Here is an 18,468-nt window from a genome sequence, read left to right on the forward strand (position 1 = left end):
TCCTAGTATTTCCCACAGATTTCCTAGGATCCCCACCAAGGATTCCCTACCCAGATCTAGCAGAATCTGCCACCAAACATTTCCAACAGAATTTCCCACGATCGCAACCCATGATTCCCAGGATATTCCCCTGGATTCACCACATAATATTACCCACGATCCTGCAGGATTCCCCACCAAAAATCCCCATATTATCCCACATAGGATCCACAACCAGAATTCAAAACGCACGCCCTAACCCCCGCGCCCTAACCCCCGCGCCCTAACCCCCCGCGCCCTAAACCCCCGCGCCCTAAACCCCCGCGCCCTAAACCCCCGCGCCCTAACCCCCGCGCCCTAACCCCCGCGCCCTAACCCCCGCGCCCTAACCCCCGCGCCCTAACCCCCGCGCCCTAACCCCCGCGCCCTAACCCCCGCGCCCTAACCCCCGCGCCCTAACCCCCGCGCCCTAACCCCCGCGCCCTAACCCCCGCGCCCTAACCCCCGCGCCCTAACCCCCGCGCCCTAACCCCCGCGCCCTAACCCCCGCGCCCTAACCCCCGCGCCCTAACCCCCGCGCCCTAACCCCCGCGCCCTAACCCCCGCGCCCTAACCCCCGCGCCCTAACCCCCGCGCCCTAACCCCCGCGCCCTAACCCCCGCGCCCTAACCCCCGCGCCCTAACCCCCGCGCCCTAACCCCCGCGCCCTAACCCCCGCGCCCTAACCCCCGCGCCCTAACCCCCGCGCCCTAACCCCCGCGCCCTAACCCCCGCGCCCTAACCCCCGCGCCCTAACCCCCGCGCCCTAACCCCCGCGCCCTAACCCCCGCGCCCCACGAAGGGAGGTGGAGGCCCAGGCCGTTTCTTGAGCGAGCAGAGTCGCGGACCCGGCTCCGGACAATGGCCCGGGCGCCGGGTTCCAACGAACCGCCCGAGTCGGACGAGTCCAACTCGTTGGCTTTGCGCTCGCACGCTACAGAAAACAGGACCTCGTGGGCGAGGCGAGTCGTTCAACTCTTTCGACTAACCGACCTGGCAACAGATCTTGTCTAGGGGATATAGCAAGAGCATAGTAAGATTAGGTATAATAAGAGGACCACTCAAAATTCGAAAATTGTACCAGCAGCGAAAGAGCAGTAATTGATATGGAATAATACCGACAGGGGGGCTCAACCCCAGCCGCTAAGTGGTCATAGGAACTTAAAACAAACCTCTTAAAGTAAAATAATAACTTGCGCCCTCTGTGCGGTACGGCGCTTGTGGTGGGTCCCGATGTTCCCGCACAGAGGACGCTGCCGTTTATTTTACGTTTTTCGAGCCTTGTTTTATTCTCTACGACCATTTACAGTCTGAGGCTGACCCTCCGTCCCGCGATTTGGTTTCATTCTATTAAATCATTGAGTTTTCGCTGCTCGTAGTATTTTCGCTTTTAGTGTTTTATTACTGGACGTATAATTTTATCTGCCCCTTAGTCATCTCTGCCGACGCCAGTTGGATGAGTTTTTTATCTTTGCCTTTCCCAGCATGCTCCGCGAAACTTGTTTTCTCCGAACAAGTTGAGTTTTTCCCGGTTGTCTGTCTCCTGCTTCGGTACAGCGCGGATGTACGCAGTCTTTACGTAAGTTGGGGCTTCAGTCGGCCATTTTGATATTACGTCTCAGCTTGTGTTTGGTTTAATTCTCGATTTATTCGACAGCCAAAGAGTTGTTGAAGCTTTCGTGGTGGTAATACGAGGCTCTAGATAACGACCCTGACTTATAGGCATTTGTGTCTGGCGTGATATAAGATCGTCTATATATTTTTCTCTAGGACTGTGGCAACGCACAGGCGAGAGTACATGTGTCCTGTTGTGTGTCCCCGGGTGCTACGTCTTGTACAACGAGAGCCTACTTAAGTCATTCAAGGTGAGTTGCATGAAATATTCCGTCCTCTGAAGTAGAGAGTTCTGAAAGTACGTTGAGAGAAAAACTTATATTGCGTGCTGTTCCCGATACAACGTGACTTGGCCTACGTCACACAAGACAAGATGGCCGAAATGACGTTGCAACACTGAACTAAGTATTCTGAGATATTATTCTATTTTACGTTTTGATTGTTCTGTGATTCTGCCCACGCATTCCGTCTCCTTCTAGGTCAGTGGTAACAACCACGTGACACTCGTTCAAGACTTGAGGTTTACGGTGCGGTGAGGATGACGGCCGCTTACATCGTGAGGTCGCTAACACGACAACCCGAAAATTATATTACAGCAGCAGCGAACTAAGGACTCCGGTGAGTACAATGAGAAATTGTCAGATAATGCCCACTGATCGAGTTTCAGAGCGTACGTACAGAAGCGACGTAATTATAAATTCTTGTCATTATGTCTGCTTTGAGGTGATTGGCGGAGCCCTCTTCACATTCACGGTGATTATGATATCATCATTCTTCATCGCCGTCGTGAACCTCTGAACCAGAAGATTTTACCACGTCTCGCTCCTGGACGCAGCTCTGTGACGTCGTCTGGCTCGAGACGTCTGAAACGATGAGGCACCAGCGAGCGATGGACTCGGGTGAGTACGGTGATGTATTATTTCGAGGTTGATTAAAAATTATAATGACTTTCGTAGATAGTGTTCTGTGGGAAATTAGAAATTAGTATGTCTCGACGGTAATGTAGTGTCTGAGTAAAGCCTGGTCTGCGTGGATGGGGTTTCGCGAAGGTACCGATATCGCCAAAATCAAAGAATGTTTGAAAACCCCCCCCCCCCCCCTACGTACGGTAAGGAATCGAGTTCTTTTATGAGTTGGAAAGAGAAAGGAAAAGTTACAGATCATTTGAGAATTGGAAAAGGAGAAAATGCAGACAATCACAGAGACGTTGCGTGTCCGGTGATAGACACGCACACTTGCGGTATGAGACCAGTTTCTTGCGTCTGTCTTGTTGTAAACATGTACGGCAGTCATCGTGTAGCTGACAGTCGTTTAACTGGTCAAAGCCTTTCTCTTCGTGTATAGACACAGAAATTTTAAAAACTGACTGGTCGTCCTTACTTCATTTCTGTTGGATAAATTTCGTAAGGAAATGCTGTTGGTGTTAGGTGGACCGAGTATTGCGTACGGAGTCTGTATTGATTTGGATTAGCCGTCTGCCATGGACGCGACTGAGTAGGCGTTCTTTACGCGGTGATGGAATTAGACAGAGCTGCTAGAATGTAGTGCTGTATAGAGCAGAGGTTCCCAAAATATGGAGAAACATTTTCAACATCCTTTGCTTGATTGAGGCAGTCATCAGAACGAAGTATCGTTCTGCGTTGTATCCCGAAGGATGGTGATGGGATACAGGAGCGTAGACCAAGAGGAATAATTCAGTCCGTACCGCGAAGAAAACACAACTCTTCACCATTACGAAGATCAACTGGTTAACGCTGTTTAAGGAAATGATCGCTGTTTACAGTGAGAATCGTAGTTCGTCTGAATTATATTTAAGAATTCAGTCCGTACCGCGAAGAAAACACAACTCTTCACCATTACGAAGATCAACTGGTTAACGCTGTTTAAGGAAATGATCGCTGTTTATTCCGAGAATCGTAGATCGTCTGAATAATATTTAAGAATTCAGTCCGTACCGCGAAGAAAACACAACTCTTCACCATTACGAAGATCAACTGGTTAACGCTGTTTAAGGAAATGATCGATGTTCATTCCGAGAATCGTAGTTTGTCTGAATAATATTTAAGAATTCAGACCGTACCGCGAAGAAAACACAACACTTCACCATTACGAAGATCAACTGGTTAACGCTGTTTAAGGAAATGATCGCTGTTCATGCCGAGAATCGTAGTTTGTCTGAATAATATTTAAGAATTCAGTCCGTACCGCGAAGAAAACACAACACTTCACCATTACGAAGATCAACTGGTTAACGCTGTTTAAGGAAATGATCGCTGTTTATTCCGAGAATCGTAGATCGTCTGAATAATATTTAAGAATTCAGTCCGTACCGCGAAGAAAACACAACTCTTCACCATTACGAAGATCAACTGGTTAACGCTGTTTAAGGAAATGATCGCTGTTCATTCCGAGAATCGTAGTTTGTCTGAATAATATTTAAGAATTCAGTCCGTACCGCGAAGAAAACACAACACTTCACCATTACGAAGATCAACTGGTTAACGCTGTTTAAGGAAATGATCGCTGTTCATTCCGAGAATCGTAGTTTGTCTGAATAATATTTAAGAATTCAGTCCGTACCGCGAAGAAAACACAACTCTTCACCATTACGAAGATCAACTGGTTAACGCTGTTTAAGGAAATGATCGCTGTTCATTCCGAGAATCGTAGTTTGTCTGAATAATATTTAAGAATTCAGTCCGTACCGCGAAGAAAACACAACTCTTCACCATTACGAAGATCAACTGGTTAACGCTGTTTAAGGAAATGATCGCTGTTTATTCCGAGAATCGTAGTTTGTCTGAATAATATTTAAGAATTCAGTCCGTACCGCGAAGAAAACACAACTCTTCACCATTACGAAGATCAACTAGTTAACGCTGTTTAAGGAAATGATCGCTGTTTATTCCGAGAATCGTAGATCGTCTGAATAATATTTAAGAATTCAGTCCGTACCGCGAAGAAAACACAACTCTTCACCATTACGAAGATCAACTGGTTAACGCTGTTTAAGGAAATGATCGCTGTTTATTCCGAGAATCGTAGATCGTCTGAATAATATTTAAGAATTCAGTCCGTACCGCGAAGAAAACACAACTCTTCACCATTACGAAGATCAACTGGTTAACGCTGTTTAAGGAAATGATCGCTGTTCATTCCGAGAATCGTAGTTTGTCTGAATAATATTTAAGAATTCAGTCCGTACCGCGAAGAAAACACAACACTTCACCATTACGAAGATCAACTGGTTAACGCTGTTTAAGGAAATGATCGCTGTTCATTCCGAGAATCGTAGTTTGTCTGAATAATATTTAAGAATTCAGTCCGTACCGCGAAGAAAACACAACACTTCACCATTACGAAGATCAACTGGTTAACGCTGTTTAAGGAAATGATCGCTGTTTATTCCGAGAATCGTAGATCGTCTGAATAATATTTAAGAATTCAGTCCGTACCGCGAAGAAAACACAACTCTTCACCATTACGAAGATCAACTGGTTAACGCTGTTTAAGGAAATGATCGCTGTTCATTCCGAGAATCGTAGTTTGTCTGAATAATATTTAAGAATTCAGTCCGTACCGCGAAGAAAACACAACACTTCACCATTACGAAGATCAACTGGTTAACGCTGTTTAAGGAAATGATCGCTGTTCATTCCGAGAATCGTAGTTTGTCTGAATAATATTTAAGAATTCAGTCCGTACCGCGAAGAAAACACAACACTTCACCATTACGAAGATCAACTGGTTAACGCTGTTTAAGGAAATGATCGCTGTTTATTCCGAGAATCGTAGATCGTCTGAATAATATTTAAGAATTCAGTCCGTACCGCGAAGAAAACACAACTCTTCACCATTACGAAGATCAACTGGTTAACGCTGTTTAAGGAAATGATCGCTGTTCATTCCGAGAATCGTAGTTTGTCTGAATAATATTTAAGAATTCAGTCCGTACCGCGAAGAAAACACAACACTTCACCATTACGAAGATCAACTGGTTAACGCTGTTTAAGGAAATGATCGCTGTTCATTCCGAGAATCGTAGTTTGTCTGAATAATATTTAAGAATTCAGTCCGTACCGCGAAGAAAACACAACTCTTCACCATTACGAAGATCAACTGGTTAACGCTGTTTAAGGAAATGATCGCTGTTCATTCCGAGAATCGTAGTTTGTCTGAATAATATTTAAGAATTCAGTCCGTACCGCGAAGAAAACACAACTCTTCACCATTACGAAGATCAACTGGTTAACGCTGTTTAAGGAAATGATCGCTGTTTATTCCGAGAATCGTAGTTTGTCTGAATAATATTTAAGAATTCAGTCCGTACCGCGAAGAAAACACAACTCTTCACCATTACGAAGATCAACTAGTTAACGCTGTTTAAGGAAATGATCGCTGTTTATTCCGAGAATCGTAGTTTGTCTGAATTATATTTAAGAATTCAGTCCGTACCGCGAAGAAAACACAACTCTTCACCAATCGATAAGACATAATAGAGTATGAATATCATTAACTTACCTGTGGCATGACGTCCATACAAAATGTCAATAATTTCTGAGCATCCATTCCCTTTTTCCAAAATTCGTGCGCAGGAAACCATTTTGCACTGATGCAGATTACCCCGTTTTGGTTGGTTTGGGTTAGGTTAGGTTAGGTTAGTGGGGCACCTGCGCAGACGTTGTTGCGCAGTGCAGTCGTATGACTTGCGCATGTGAGGGCACCTTAAGCTCGTTATGGTTTATTGTATATTATTAAACACTCAAAAATTTGATTCCGTCACTTTAAAAAGTATATTATATTCTGGGCTTCACTTTCATACCTGATTTAATTTTTTTACAAAGATATTTTATTGGACACATAACTTTCAGTAATAGGAAGTACACCAATCACTTATCACTTAAATATGATGTTATTGAATATTTCATTGTGGAAGTATATATGTTGTCACACGAAGAATAATTTATTAAAATATTTTTTTAATTTTATATTACACTACATGTAATTACTACAGTGACCCCAGTCATCGTTATAAAGAATAAATGTTCTCAAATTACATAGGTCCAGTTTCTGCAGATACGCGATGTCTGTATATGATTTAGGTGTTACTAACTCGTACAAACGTCTTTACTGAGCACACATGGCATGGAAATGTCCATTCACTGAAGTCGTATGTCTCAATGTGACGAACCGCATATATTCTTGCATGTTATGTTGGATTGATGTTTCACTTGTTTCTATTCTAACACGACACCGATAAGACATCCTTACATTGAGATTCATTATAGGTAGCACCCGTTAATACGTGATGGAACGGTGGTAATTAATCTTCTTAATGGTCCCGAAGAACTCTATTTCTAGAACACAAATTTAGGTTGATACTGACCGACGGAAATCGAATAATTCTAACCGTAGTTTAATGGCGACTAGTCAAATGGAACCAGCCAACTGTTCCAAGACAGGACCAGTACTGACTGGCTTCTGATTGGTCCTCGATGCCATTCGAAAGTATTGATTTCTTTCCATTTAGGTCGTCACAGGTGGAACGTCTTATCTTTTGTTCCGTATTTTTCCGATAGACTGCGTCTTTGTGTTTGTACGTCGTGTCCTCGAGTAAATGTGAGGCAATATTTTCGATATATTTTGTAGAAGTTTGACATAGGACACCAATATGTTACCACAAGTTTGACGTGCGCCACGAATTCCGCGCCCACCAAACATTGCATTTGATGTACCAGAGATTTATATTCAGTTTCTTTGTGAGGCAATTTATATTAATAAATGACGTACTATCATTCACGTATGTTTATTCCGATTCTTTCGTTACATGATACTTATTTATAGTGAGTTAGATTGGGTCATCGTTACGCATGAATCTGCTACGTATTTGCGTCAACATCTACACTGCATCAATTTTGGAAGAAATATTTCTTGTGGAAACAATGTAATTTTAGACGATTTATGATGTATTACACGCACATAAGCACTAATTGTGTTATATAGGTATTTTGTGAGCGCTTAATATCGTTATTGATAAGTGGTCGAGGGCGACATTGCGCATCGTCCACCTCACGACTTTGATGCCTTCGTGCGAATTTCTAAATCTCGATAAGACATGATAGAGTATGAATATCATTAACTTACCTGTGGCATGACGTCCATACAAAATTTCAATAATATCTGAGCATCCATTCGGTTTTTCCAAAATTCGTGCACAGGAAACCATTTTGCACTGATGCAGATTACCCCGTTTTGGTTGGTTTGGGTTAGGTTAGGTTAGGTTAGTGGGGCACCTGCGCAGACGTTGTTGCGCAGTGCAGTCGTATGACTTGCGCATGTGAGGGCACCTTGAGCTCGTTATGGTTAATTGTATATTATTAAACACTCAAAAATTCGATTCCGTCACTTTAAAAAGTATATTATATTCTGGGCTTCACTTTCATACCTGATTTAATTTTTATACAAGATTATTTTATTGGACACATACTTTCAGTAATAGGAAGTACACCAATCACTTATCACTTAAATATGATGTTATTGAATATTTCATTGTGGAAGTATATATGATGTTACACGAAGTATAATTTATTAAAATATTTATTTAATTTTATATTACACTACATGTAATTACTACAGTGACCCCAGTCATCGTTATAAAGAATAAATGTTCTCAAATTACATAGGTCCAGCTTCTGCAGTTATGCGATGTCTGTATATAATTTACGTGTTACTAACTCGTACAAACGTCTTTACTGAGCACACATGGCATGGAAATGTCCTTTCACTGAAGTCGTATATCTCAATGTGGCGAAACGCATATATTCTTGCATGTTATGTTGGATTGTTTTTTCAATTGTTTCTATTCTCACACGTCACCGAGAAGACATCCTTACACTGAGAATCAGTGTAGGTAGCACCCGTTAATACTTGATTGAACGGTGATAATTAATCTTGTTATTGATCCCGAAGAACTCTATTCCTAGAACACAAAGTTGCGTTGATACTGACCGACCGGTATCAAATAATGCCAACCGTAGTTTAATGGCGACTATTCCAATGGGACCAGCCGACTGTTCCAAGACAAAATCAGTACTGTCTGTCTTCTGATTGGTCCTCGATTCCATTCGAAAGTATTGATTTCTTTCCATTTAGGTCGTCACAGGTGGAACGTCTTATCTTTGGTTCCGTATTTTTCCGATAGACTGCGTCTTTGTGTTTGTACTTCGTGTCCTCGAGTAAATGTGAGGCAATATTTTCGATATATTTTGTAGACATTTGACATAGGACACCAATATGTTACCTCAAGTTTGACGTGCGCCATGAATTCCGCGTCCACCAAACATTGCAATTGATGTACCAGAGATTTATATTCAGTTTCTTTGTGAGGCAATTTATATGAATAAATGACGTACTATCATTCACGTATGTTTATTCCGATTCTTTCGTTACATGATACTTATTTATAGTGAGTTAGATTGGGTCATCGTTACGCATGAATCTGCTACGTATTTGCGTCAACATCTACACTGCATCAATTTTGGAAGAAATATTTCTTGTGGAAACATTATGTAATTTTAGACGTGTTATGATGTATTACACGCATATAAGCACTAATTGTGTTATATGGGGATTGTGTGAGCGCTTAATATCGTTGTTGATAAGTGGTCGTGGCCGACTTTGCGCATCATCCACCTCACGACTTTGATGCCTTCGTTCGAATTTCTAAAAGGCGATAAGACATAAGAGATTATGAATATCATTAACTTACCTGTGGCATGACGTCCATACAAAATTTCAATAATTTCTGAGCAACCATTCGCTTTTTCCAAAATTCGTGCGCAGGAAACCATTTTGCACTGATGCAGATTACCCCGTTTTGGTTGGTTTGGGTTAGGTTAGGTTAGTTTAGGTTAGGTTAGTGGGGCACCTGCGCAGACGTTGTTGCGCAGTGCAGTCGTATGACTTGCGCATGTGAGGGCACCTTGAGCTCGTTATGGTTAATTGTATATTATTAAACACTCAAAAATTCGATTCCGTCACTTTAAAAAGTATATTATATTCTGGGCTTCACTTTGATACCTGATTTAATTTTTTTACAAAGATATTTTATTGGACACATACTTTCAGTGATTGCTAGTACACCAATCACTTATCACTTAAGTATGATGTTATTGAATATTTCATTGTGGAAGTATATATGTTGTCACACGAAGAATAATTTATTAAAATATTTATTTAATTTTATATTTCACTACATGTAATTACTACAGTGACCCCAGTCATCGTTATAAAGAATAAATGTTCTCAAATTACATAGGTCCAGCTTCTGCAGTTATGCGATGTCTGTATATAATTTACGTGTTACTAACTCGTACAAACGTCTTTACTGAGCACACATGGCATGGAAATGTCCTTTCACTGAAGTCGTATATCTCAATGTGGCGAAACGCATATATTCTTGCATGTTATGTTGGATTGTTTTTTCAATTGTTTCTATTCTCACACGTCACCGAGAAGACATCCTTACACTGAGATTCAGTGTAGGTAGCACCCGTTAATACTTGATTGAACGGTGGTAATTAATCTTGTTAATGGTCCCGAAGAACTCTATTCCTAGAACACAAAGTTACGTTGATACTGACCGACCGGTATCAAATAATTCCAACCGTAGTTTAATGGCGACTATTCCAATGGGACCAGTCGAGTGTTCCAAGACAGAATCAGTACTGACTGTCTTCTGATTGGTCCACGATGCCATTCGAAAGTATTGATTTCTTTCCATTTAGGTCGTCACAGGTGGAACGTCTTATCTTTGGTTCCGTATTTTTCCGATAGACTTCGTGTTTGTGATTGTACTTCGTGTCCTCGAGTAAATGGGAGGCAATATTTTCGATATGTTTTGTAGACATTTGACATAGGACACCAATATGTTACCACACGTTTGACGTGCGCCATGAATTCCGCGTCCACCAAACATTGCAATTGATGTACCAGAGATTTATATTCAGTTTTTTTGTGAGGCAATTTATATTAATAAATGACGTACTATCATTCACGTATGTTTATTCCGATTCTTTCGTTACATGATACTTATTTATAGTGAGTTAGATTGGTTCATCGTTAAGCATGGATCTGCTACGTATTTGCGTCAACATCTACACTGCATCAATTTTGGAAGAAATATTTCTTGTGGAAACATTATGTAATTTTAGACGTGTTATGACGTATTACACGCATATAAGCACTAATTGTGTTATATGGGTATTGTGTGAGCGATTAATATCGTTATTGAAAAGTGGTCGTGGCCGACTTTGCGCAACCTCCACCTCACGACTTTGATGCCTTCGTGCAAATTTCTAAAAAGCGATAAGATATAATAGAGTATGAATATCATTAACTTACCTGTGGCATGACGTCCATACAAAATTTCAATAATTTCTGAGCATCCATTCGCTTTTTCCAAAATTCGTGCGTAGGAAACCATTTTGCACTGATGCAGATTACCCCGTTTTGGTTGGTTTGGGTTAGGTTTGGTTAGGTTAGGTTAGGTTAGTGGGGCACCTGCGCAGACGTTGTTGCGCAGTGCAGTCGTATGACTTGCGCATGTGAGGGCACCTTGAGCTCGTTATGATTAATTGTATATTATTAAAAACTCAAAAATTCGATTCCGTCACTTTAAAAAGTATATTATATTCTGGGCTTCACTTTCATACCTGATTTAATTTTTTTACAAGGATATTTTATTGGACACATACTTTCAGTATTTGCAAGTACACCAATCACTTATCACTTAAATATGATGTTATTGAATATTTCATTGTGGAAGTATATATGTTGGTACACGAAGAATAATTTATTAAAATATTTATTTAATTTTATATTACACTACATGTAATTACTACAGTGACCCCAGTCATCGTTATAAAGAATAAATGTTCTCAAATTACATAGGTTCAGCTTCTGCAGTTACGCGATGTCTGTATATAATTTACGTGTTACTAACTCGTACAAACGTCTTTACTGAGCACACATGGCATGGAAATGCCCTTTCACTTAAGTCGTATGTCTCAATGTGGCGAACCGCACACATTCTTGCGTGTTATGTTGGATTGTTGTTTCAATTGTTTCTATTCTCACACGTCACCGAGAAGACATCCTTACACTGAGATTCAGTGTAGGTAGCACCCGTTAATACTTGATTGAACGGTGGTAATTAATCTTGTTAATGGTCCCGAAGAACTCTATTCCTAAAACAGAAAGTTGCGTTGATACTGACCGACCGGTATCAAATAATCCGAACCGTAGTTTAATGGCGACTATTCCAATGGGACCAGCCGACTGTTCCAAGACAGAATCAGTACTGACTGTCTTCTGATTGGTCCTCGATGCCATTCGAAAGTATTGATTTCTTTCCATTTAGGTCGTCACAGATGGCACGTCTTATCTTTGGTTCCGTATTTCCTGCGATAGACTGCGTCTTTGTGTTTGTACGTCGTGTCCTCGAGTAAATGTGAGGCAATATTTTCGATATATTTTGTAGAAGTTTGACATAGGACACCAATATGTTACCACAAGTTTGACGTGCGCCACGAATTCCGCGCCCACCAAACATTGCAATTCATGTACCAGAGATTTATATTCAGTTTCTTTGTGAGGCAATTTATATTAATAAATGACGTACTATCATTCACTATGTTTATTCCGATTCTTTCGTTACATGATACTTATTTATAGTGAGTTAGATTGGGTCATCGTTACGCATGAATCTGCTACGTATTTGCGTCAACATCTACACTGCATCAATTTTGGAAGAAATATTTCTTGTGGAAACAATGTAGTTTTAGACGATTTATGATTTATTACACGCATATAAGCACTAATTGTGTTATATAGGTATTTTGTGAGCGCTTAATATCGTTATTGATAAGTGGTCGTGGCCGACCTTGCGCATCCTCCACCTCACGACTTTGATGCCTTCGTGCGAATTTCTAAAAGTCGATAAGACATAATAGAGTATGAATATCATTAACTTACCTGTGGCATGATGTCCATACAAAATTTCAATAATTTCTGAGCATCCATTCGGTTTTTCCAAAATTCGTGCGCAGGAAACCATTTTGCACTGATGCAGATTACCCCGTTTTGGTTGGTTTGGGTTAGGTTAGGTTAGGTTAGTGGGGAACCTGCGCAGACGTTGTTGCGCAGTGCAGTCGTATGACTTGCGCATGTGAGGTCACCTTGAGCTCGTTATGGTTAATTGTATATTATTAAACACTCAAAAATTCGATTCCGTCACTTTAAAAAGTATATTATATTCTGGGCTTCACTTTCATACCTGATTTAATTTTTTTACAAAGATATTTTATTGGACACATACTTTCAGTAATTGCAAGTACACCAATCACTTATCACTTAAATATGATGTTATTGAATATTTCATTGTGGAAGTATATATGATGTTACACGAAGTATAATTTATTAAAATATTTATTTAATTTTATATTACACTACATGTAATTACTACAGTGACCCCAGTCATCGTTATAAAGAATAAATGTTCTCAAATTACATAGGTCCAGCTTCTGGAGTTATGCGATGTCTGTATATAATTTACGTGTTACTAACTCGTACAAACGTCTTTACTGAGCACACATGGCATGGAAATGTCCTTTCACTGAAGTCGTATATCTCAATGTGGCGAAACGCATATATTCTTGCATGTTATGTTGGATTGTTTTTTCAATTGTTTCTATTCTCACACGTCACCGAGAAGACATCCTTACACTGAGATTCAGTGTAGGTAGCACCCGTTAATACTTGATTGAACGGTGGTAATTAATCTTGTTAATGGTCCCGAAGAACTCTATTCCTAGAACACAAAGTTGCGTTGATACTGACCGACCGGTATCAAATAATCCCAACCGTAGTTTAATGGCGACTATTCCAATGGGACCAGCCGACTGTTCCAAGACAGAATCAGTACTGTCTGTCTTCTGATTGGTCCTCGATGCCATTCGAAAGTATTGATTTCTTTCCATTTAGGTCGTCACAGGTGGAACGTCTTATCTTTTGTTCCGTATTTTTCCGATAGACTGCGTCTTTGTGTTTGTACTTCGTGTCCTCGAGTAAATGTGAGGCAATATTTTCGATATATTTTGTAGACATTTGACATAGGACACCAATATGTTACCACAAGTTTGACGTGCGCCATGAATTCCGCGTCCACCAAACATTGCAATTGATGTACCAGAGATTTATATTCAGTTTCTTTGTGAGGCAATTTATATGAATAAATGACGTACTATCATTCACGTATGTTTATTCCGATTCTTTCGTTACATGATACTTATTTATAGTGAGTTAGATTGGGTCATCGTTACGCATGAATCTGCTACGTATTTGCGTCAACATCTACACTGCATCAATTTTGGAAGAAATATTTCTTGTGGAAACATTATGTAATTTTAGACGTGTTATGATGTATTACACGCATATAAGCACTAATTGTGTTATATGGGGATTGTGTGAGCGCTTAATATCGTTATTGATAAGTGGTCGTGGCCGACTTTGCGCATCCTCCACCTCACGACTTTGATGCCTTCCTGCGAATTTTTAAAAAGCGATAAGACATAATAGAGTATGAATATCATTAACTTACCTGTGGCATGACGTCCATACAAAATTTCAATAATTTCTGAGCATCCATTCGGTTTTTCCAAAATTCGTGCGCAGGAAACCATTTAGCACTGATGCAGATTACCCCGTTTTGGTTGGTTTGGGTTAGGTTAGGTTAGGTTAGTGGGGCACCTGCGCAGACGTTGTTGCGCAGTGCAGTCGTATGACTTGAACATGTGAGGGCACCTTGAGCTCGTTATGGTTAATTGTATATTATTAAACACTCAAAAATTCGATTCCGTCACTTTAAAAAGTATATTATATTCTGGGCTTCACTTTCATACCTGATTTAATTTTTTTACAAAGATATTTTATTGGACACATACTTTCAGTAATAGGAAGTACACCAATCACTTATCACTTAAATATGATGTTATTGAATATTTCATTGTGGAAGTATATATGTTGTCACACGAAGAATAATTTATTAAAATATTTATTTAATTTTATGTTACACTACATGTAATTACTACAGTGACCCCAGTCATCGTTATAAGGAATAAATATTTTCAAATTACATAAGTCCAGCTTCTGCAGATACGCGATATCTGTATATGATTTACGTGTTACTAACTCCTACAAACTTCTTTACTGAGCACACAGGGCATGGAAATGTCCATTCACTGAAGTCGTATGTCTCAATGTGGCGAACCGCACATATTCTTGCATGTTATGTTGGATTGATGTTTCACTTGTTTCTATTCTAACACGTCACCGATAAGACATCCTTACATTGAGATTCATTATAGGTAGCACCCGTTAATACGTGATTGAACGGTGGTAATTAATCTTGTTAATGGTCCCGAAGAACTCTATTTCTAGAACACAAATGTAGGTTGATACTGACCGACGGAAATCGAATAACTCCAACCGTAGTTTAATGGCGACTAGTCAAATGGAACCAGCCAACTGTTCCAAGACAGAACCAGTACTGACTGGCTTCTGATTGGTCCTCGATGCCATTCGAAAGTATTGATTTCTTTCCATTTAGTTCGTCACAGATGGCACGTCTTATCTTTGGTTCCGTATTTCCTGCGATAGACTGCGTCTTTGTGTTTGTACGTCGTGTCCTCGAGTAAATGTGAGGCAATATTTTCGATATATTTTGTAGAAGTTTGACATAGGACACCAATATGTTACCACAAGTTTGACGTGCGCCACGAATTCCGCGCCCAACAAACATTGCAATTCATGTACCAGAGATTTATATTCAGTTTCTTTGTGAGGCAATTTATATTAATAAATGACGTACTATCATTCACGTATGTTTATTCCGATTCTTTCGTTACATGATACTTATTTATAGTGAGTTAGATTGGGTCATCGTTACGCATGAATCTGCTACGTATTTGCGTCAACATCTACACTGAATCAATTTTGGAAGAAATATTTCTTGTGGAAACAATGTAATTTTAGACGATTTATGATGTATTACACGCATATAAGCACTAATTGTGTTATATAGGTATTTTGTGAGCGCTTAATATCGTTATTGAATAGTGGTCGTGGCCGACTTTGCGCATCCTCCACCTCACGACTTTGATGCCTTCGTGCGAATTTCTAAAAGTCGATAAGACATAATAGAGTATGAATATCATTAACTTACCTGTGGCATGACGTCCATAAAAAATTTCAATAATTTCTGAGCATCCATTCGGTTTTTCCAAAATTCGTGCGCAGGAAACCATTTTGCACTGATGCAGATTACCCCGTTTTGGTTGGTTTGGGTTAGGTTAGGTTAGGTTAGTGGGGCACCTGCGCAGACGTTGTTGCGCAGTGCAGTCGTATGACTTGCGCATGTGAGGGCACCTTGAGCTCGTTATGGTTAATTGTATATTATTAAACACTCAAAAATTCGAATCCGTCACTTTAAAAAGTATATTATATTCTGGGCTTCACTTTCATACCTGATTTAATTTTTTTCAAAGATATTTTATTGGACACATACTTTCAGTAATAGGAAGTACACCAATCACTTATCACTTAAATATGATGTTATTGAATATTTCATTGTGGAAGTATATATGTTGTCACACGAAGAATAATTTATTAAAATATTTATTTAATTTTATGTTACACTACATGTAATTACTACAGTGACCCCAGTCATCGTTATAAAGAATAAATGTTCTCAAATTACATAGGTCCAGCTTCTGCAGATAGACGATGTATGTATATGATTTACGTGTTACTATCTCGTACAAACGTCTTTACTGAGCACACATGGCATGGAAATGCCCATTCACTGAAGTCGTATGTCTCAATGTGGCGAACCGCACATATACTTACGTGTTATGTTTGATTGTTGTTTCAATTGTTTCTATTCTCACACGTCACCGAGAAGACATCCCTACACTGAGATTCAGTGTAGGTAGCACCCGTTAATACTTGATTGAACGGTGGTAATTAATCTTGTTAATGGTCCCGAAGAACTCTATTCCTAAAACACAAATTTACGTTGATACTGACCGACCGGTATCAAATAATCCGAACCGTAGTTTAATGGCGACTTTTCCAATGGGACCAGCCGACTGTTCCAAGACGGAATCAGTACTGACTGTCTTCTGATTGGTCCTCGATGCCATTCGAAAGTATTGATTTCTTTCCATTTAGGTCGTCACAGATGGCTCGTCTTATCTTTGGTTCCGTATTTTTCCGATAGACTGCGTCCTTGTGTTTGTCCGTCGTGTCCTCGAGTAAATGGGAGGCAATATTTTCGATATATTTTGTAGAAGTTTGACATAGGACACCAATATGTTACCACAAGTTTGACGTGCTCCACGAATTACGCGCCCACCAAACATTGCAATTGATGTACGAAAAATCTATATTCTGTTTCTTTGTGAGGCGATTTATATAAATAAATGACGTACTAACATTCACGTATGTTTATTCCGATTCTTTCGTTACATGATACTTATTTATAGTGAGTTAGATTGGGTCATCGTTAAGCATGAATCTGCTACGTATTTTCGTCAACATCTACACTGCATCAATTTTGGAAGAAATATTTCTTGTGGAAACATTATGTAATTTTAGACGTGTTATGATGTATTACACGAATATAAGCACTAATTGTGTTATATGGGGATTGTGTGAGCGCTTAATATCGTTATTGATAAGTGGTCGTGGCCGACTTTGCGCATCCTCCACCTCACGACTTTGATGCCTTGGTGCGAATTTCTAAAAAGCGATAAGTCATAATAGAGTATGAATATCATTAACTTACCTGTGGCATGACGTCCATACAAAATTTCAATAATTTCTGAGCATCCATTCGCTTTTTCCAAAATTCGTGCGCAGGAGACCATTTTGCACTGATGCAGATTACCCCGTTTTGGTTGGTTTGGGTTAGGTTAGGTTAGTGGGGCACCTGCGCAGACGTTGTTGCGCAGTGCAGTCGTATGACTTGCGCATGTGAGGGCACCTTAAGCTCGTTATGGTTTATTGTATATTATTAAACACTCAAAAATTCGATTCCGTCACTTTAAAAAGTATATTATATTCTGGGCTTCACTTTCATACCTGATTTAATTTTTTTACAAGGATATTTTATTGGACACATACTTTCAGTAATTGCAAGTACACCAATCACTTATCACTTAAATATGATGTTATTGAATATTTCATTGTGGAAGTATATATGTTGTTACACGAAGAATAATTTCTTAAAATATTTATTTAATTTTATATTACACTACATGTAATTACTACAGTGACCCCAGTCATCGTAATAAAGAATAAATGTTCTCAAATTACATAGGTCCAGCTTCTGCAGATAGACGATGTATGTATATGATTCACGTGTTACTAACTCGTACAAACGTCTTTACTGAGCACACATGGCATGGAAATGTCCTTTCACTGAAGTCGTATGTCTCAATGTGGCGAACCGCACACATTCTTGCGTGTTATGTTGGATTGTTGTTTCAATTGTTTCTATTCTCACACGTCACCGAGAAGACATCCTTACACTGAGATTCAGTGTAGGTAGCACCCGTTAATACTTGATTGAACGGTGGTAATTAATCTTGTTAATGGTCCCGAAGAACTCTATTCCTAAAACACTAAGTTGCGTTGATACTGACCGACCGGTATCAAATAATCCCAACCGTAGTTTAATGGCGACTATTCCAATGGGACCAGCCGACTGTTCCAAGA

The 18,468-nt window shown here is 39.9% G+C and overlaps 1 protein-coding gene across 1 annotated transcript in view; it reads left to right on the forward strand.

Moving 5' to 3' along the window:
* Nucleotides 1-1,520: 1,520 nt before the first annotated feature.
* The window catches only part of LOC147871313 (transcription-associated protein 1-like), a 65,809-nt gene continuing 48,861 nt past the window's right edge, over nt 1,521-18,468 (forward strand). The window contains exons 1-4 of the mRNA XM_087339986.1: nt 1,521-1,597; nt 1,789-1,883; nt 2,112-2,250; nt 2,356-2,531. The gene's annotated coding sequence lies outside the window, so the exon portion shown is untranslated. The remainder of the gene's footprint in view (nt 1,598-1,788; nt 1,884-2,111; nt 2,251-2,355; nt 2,532-18,468) is intronic.

The sequence above is a fragment of the Zootermopsis nevadensis genome, unplaced genomic scaffold (assembly GCF_977971745.1).
Source record: "Zootermopsis nevadensis isolate Lab colony 2312 unplaced genomic scaffold, Znev_1.0 Znev_ptg000059l, whole genome shotgun sequence".
NCBI lineage: Eukaryota > Metazoa > Arthropoda > Insecta > Blattodea > Termopsidae > Zootermopsis > Zootermopsis nevadensis.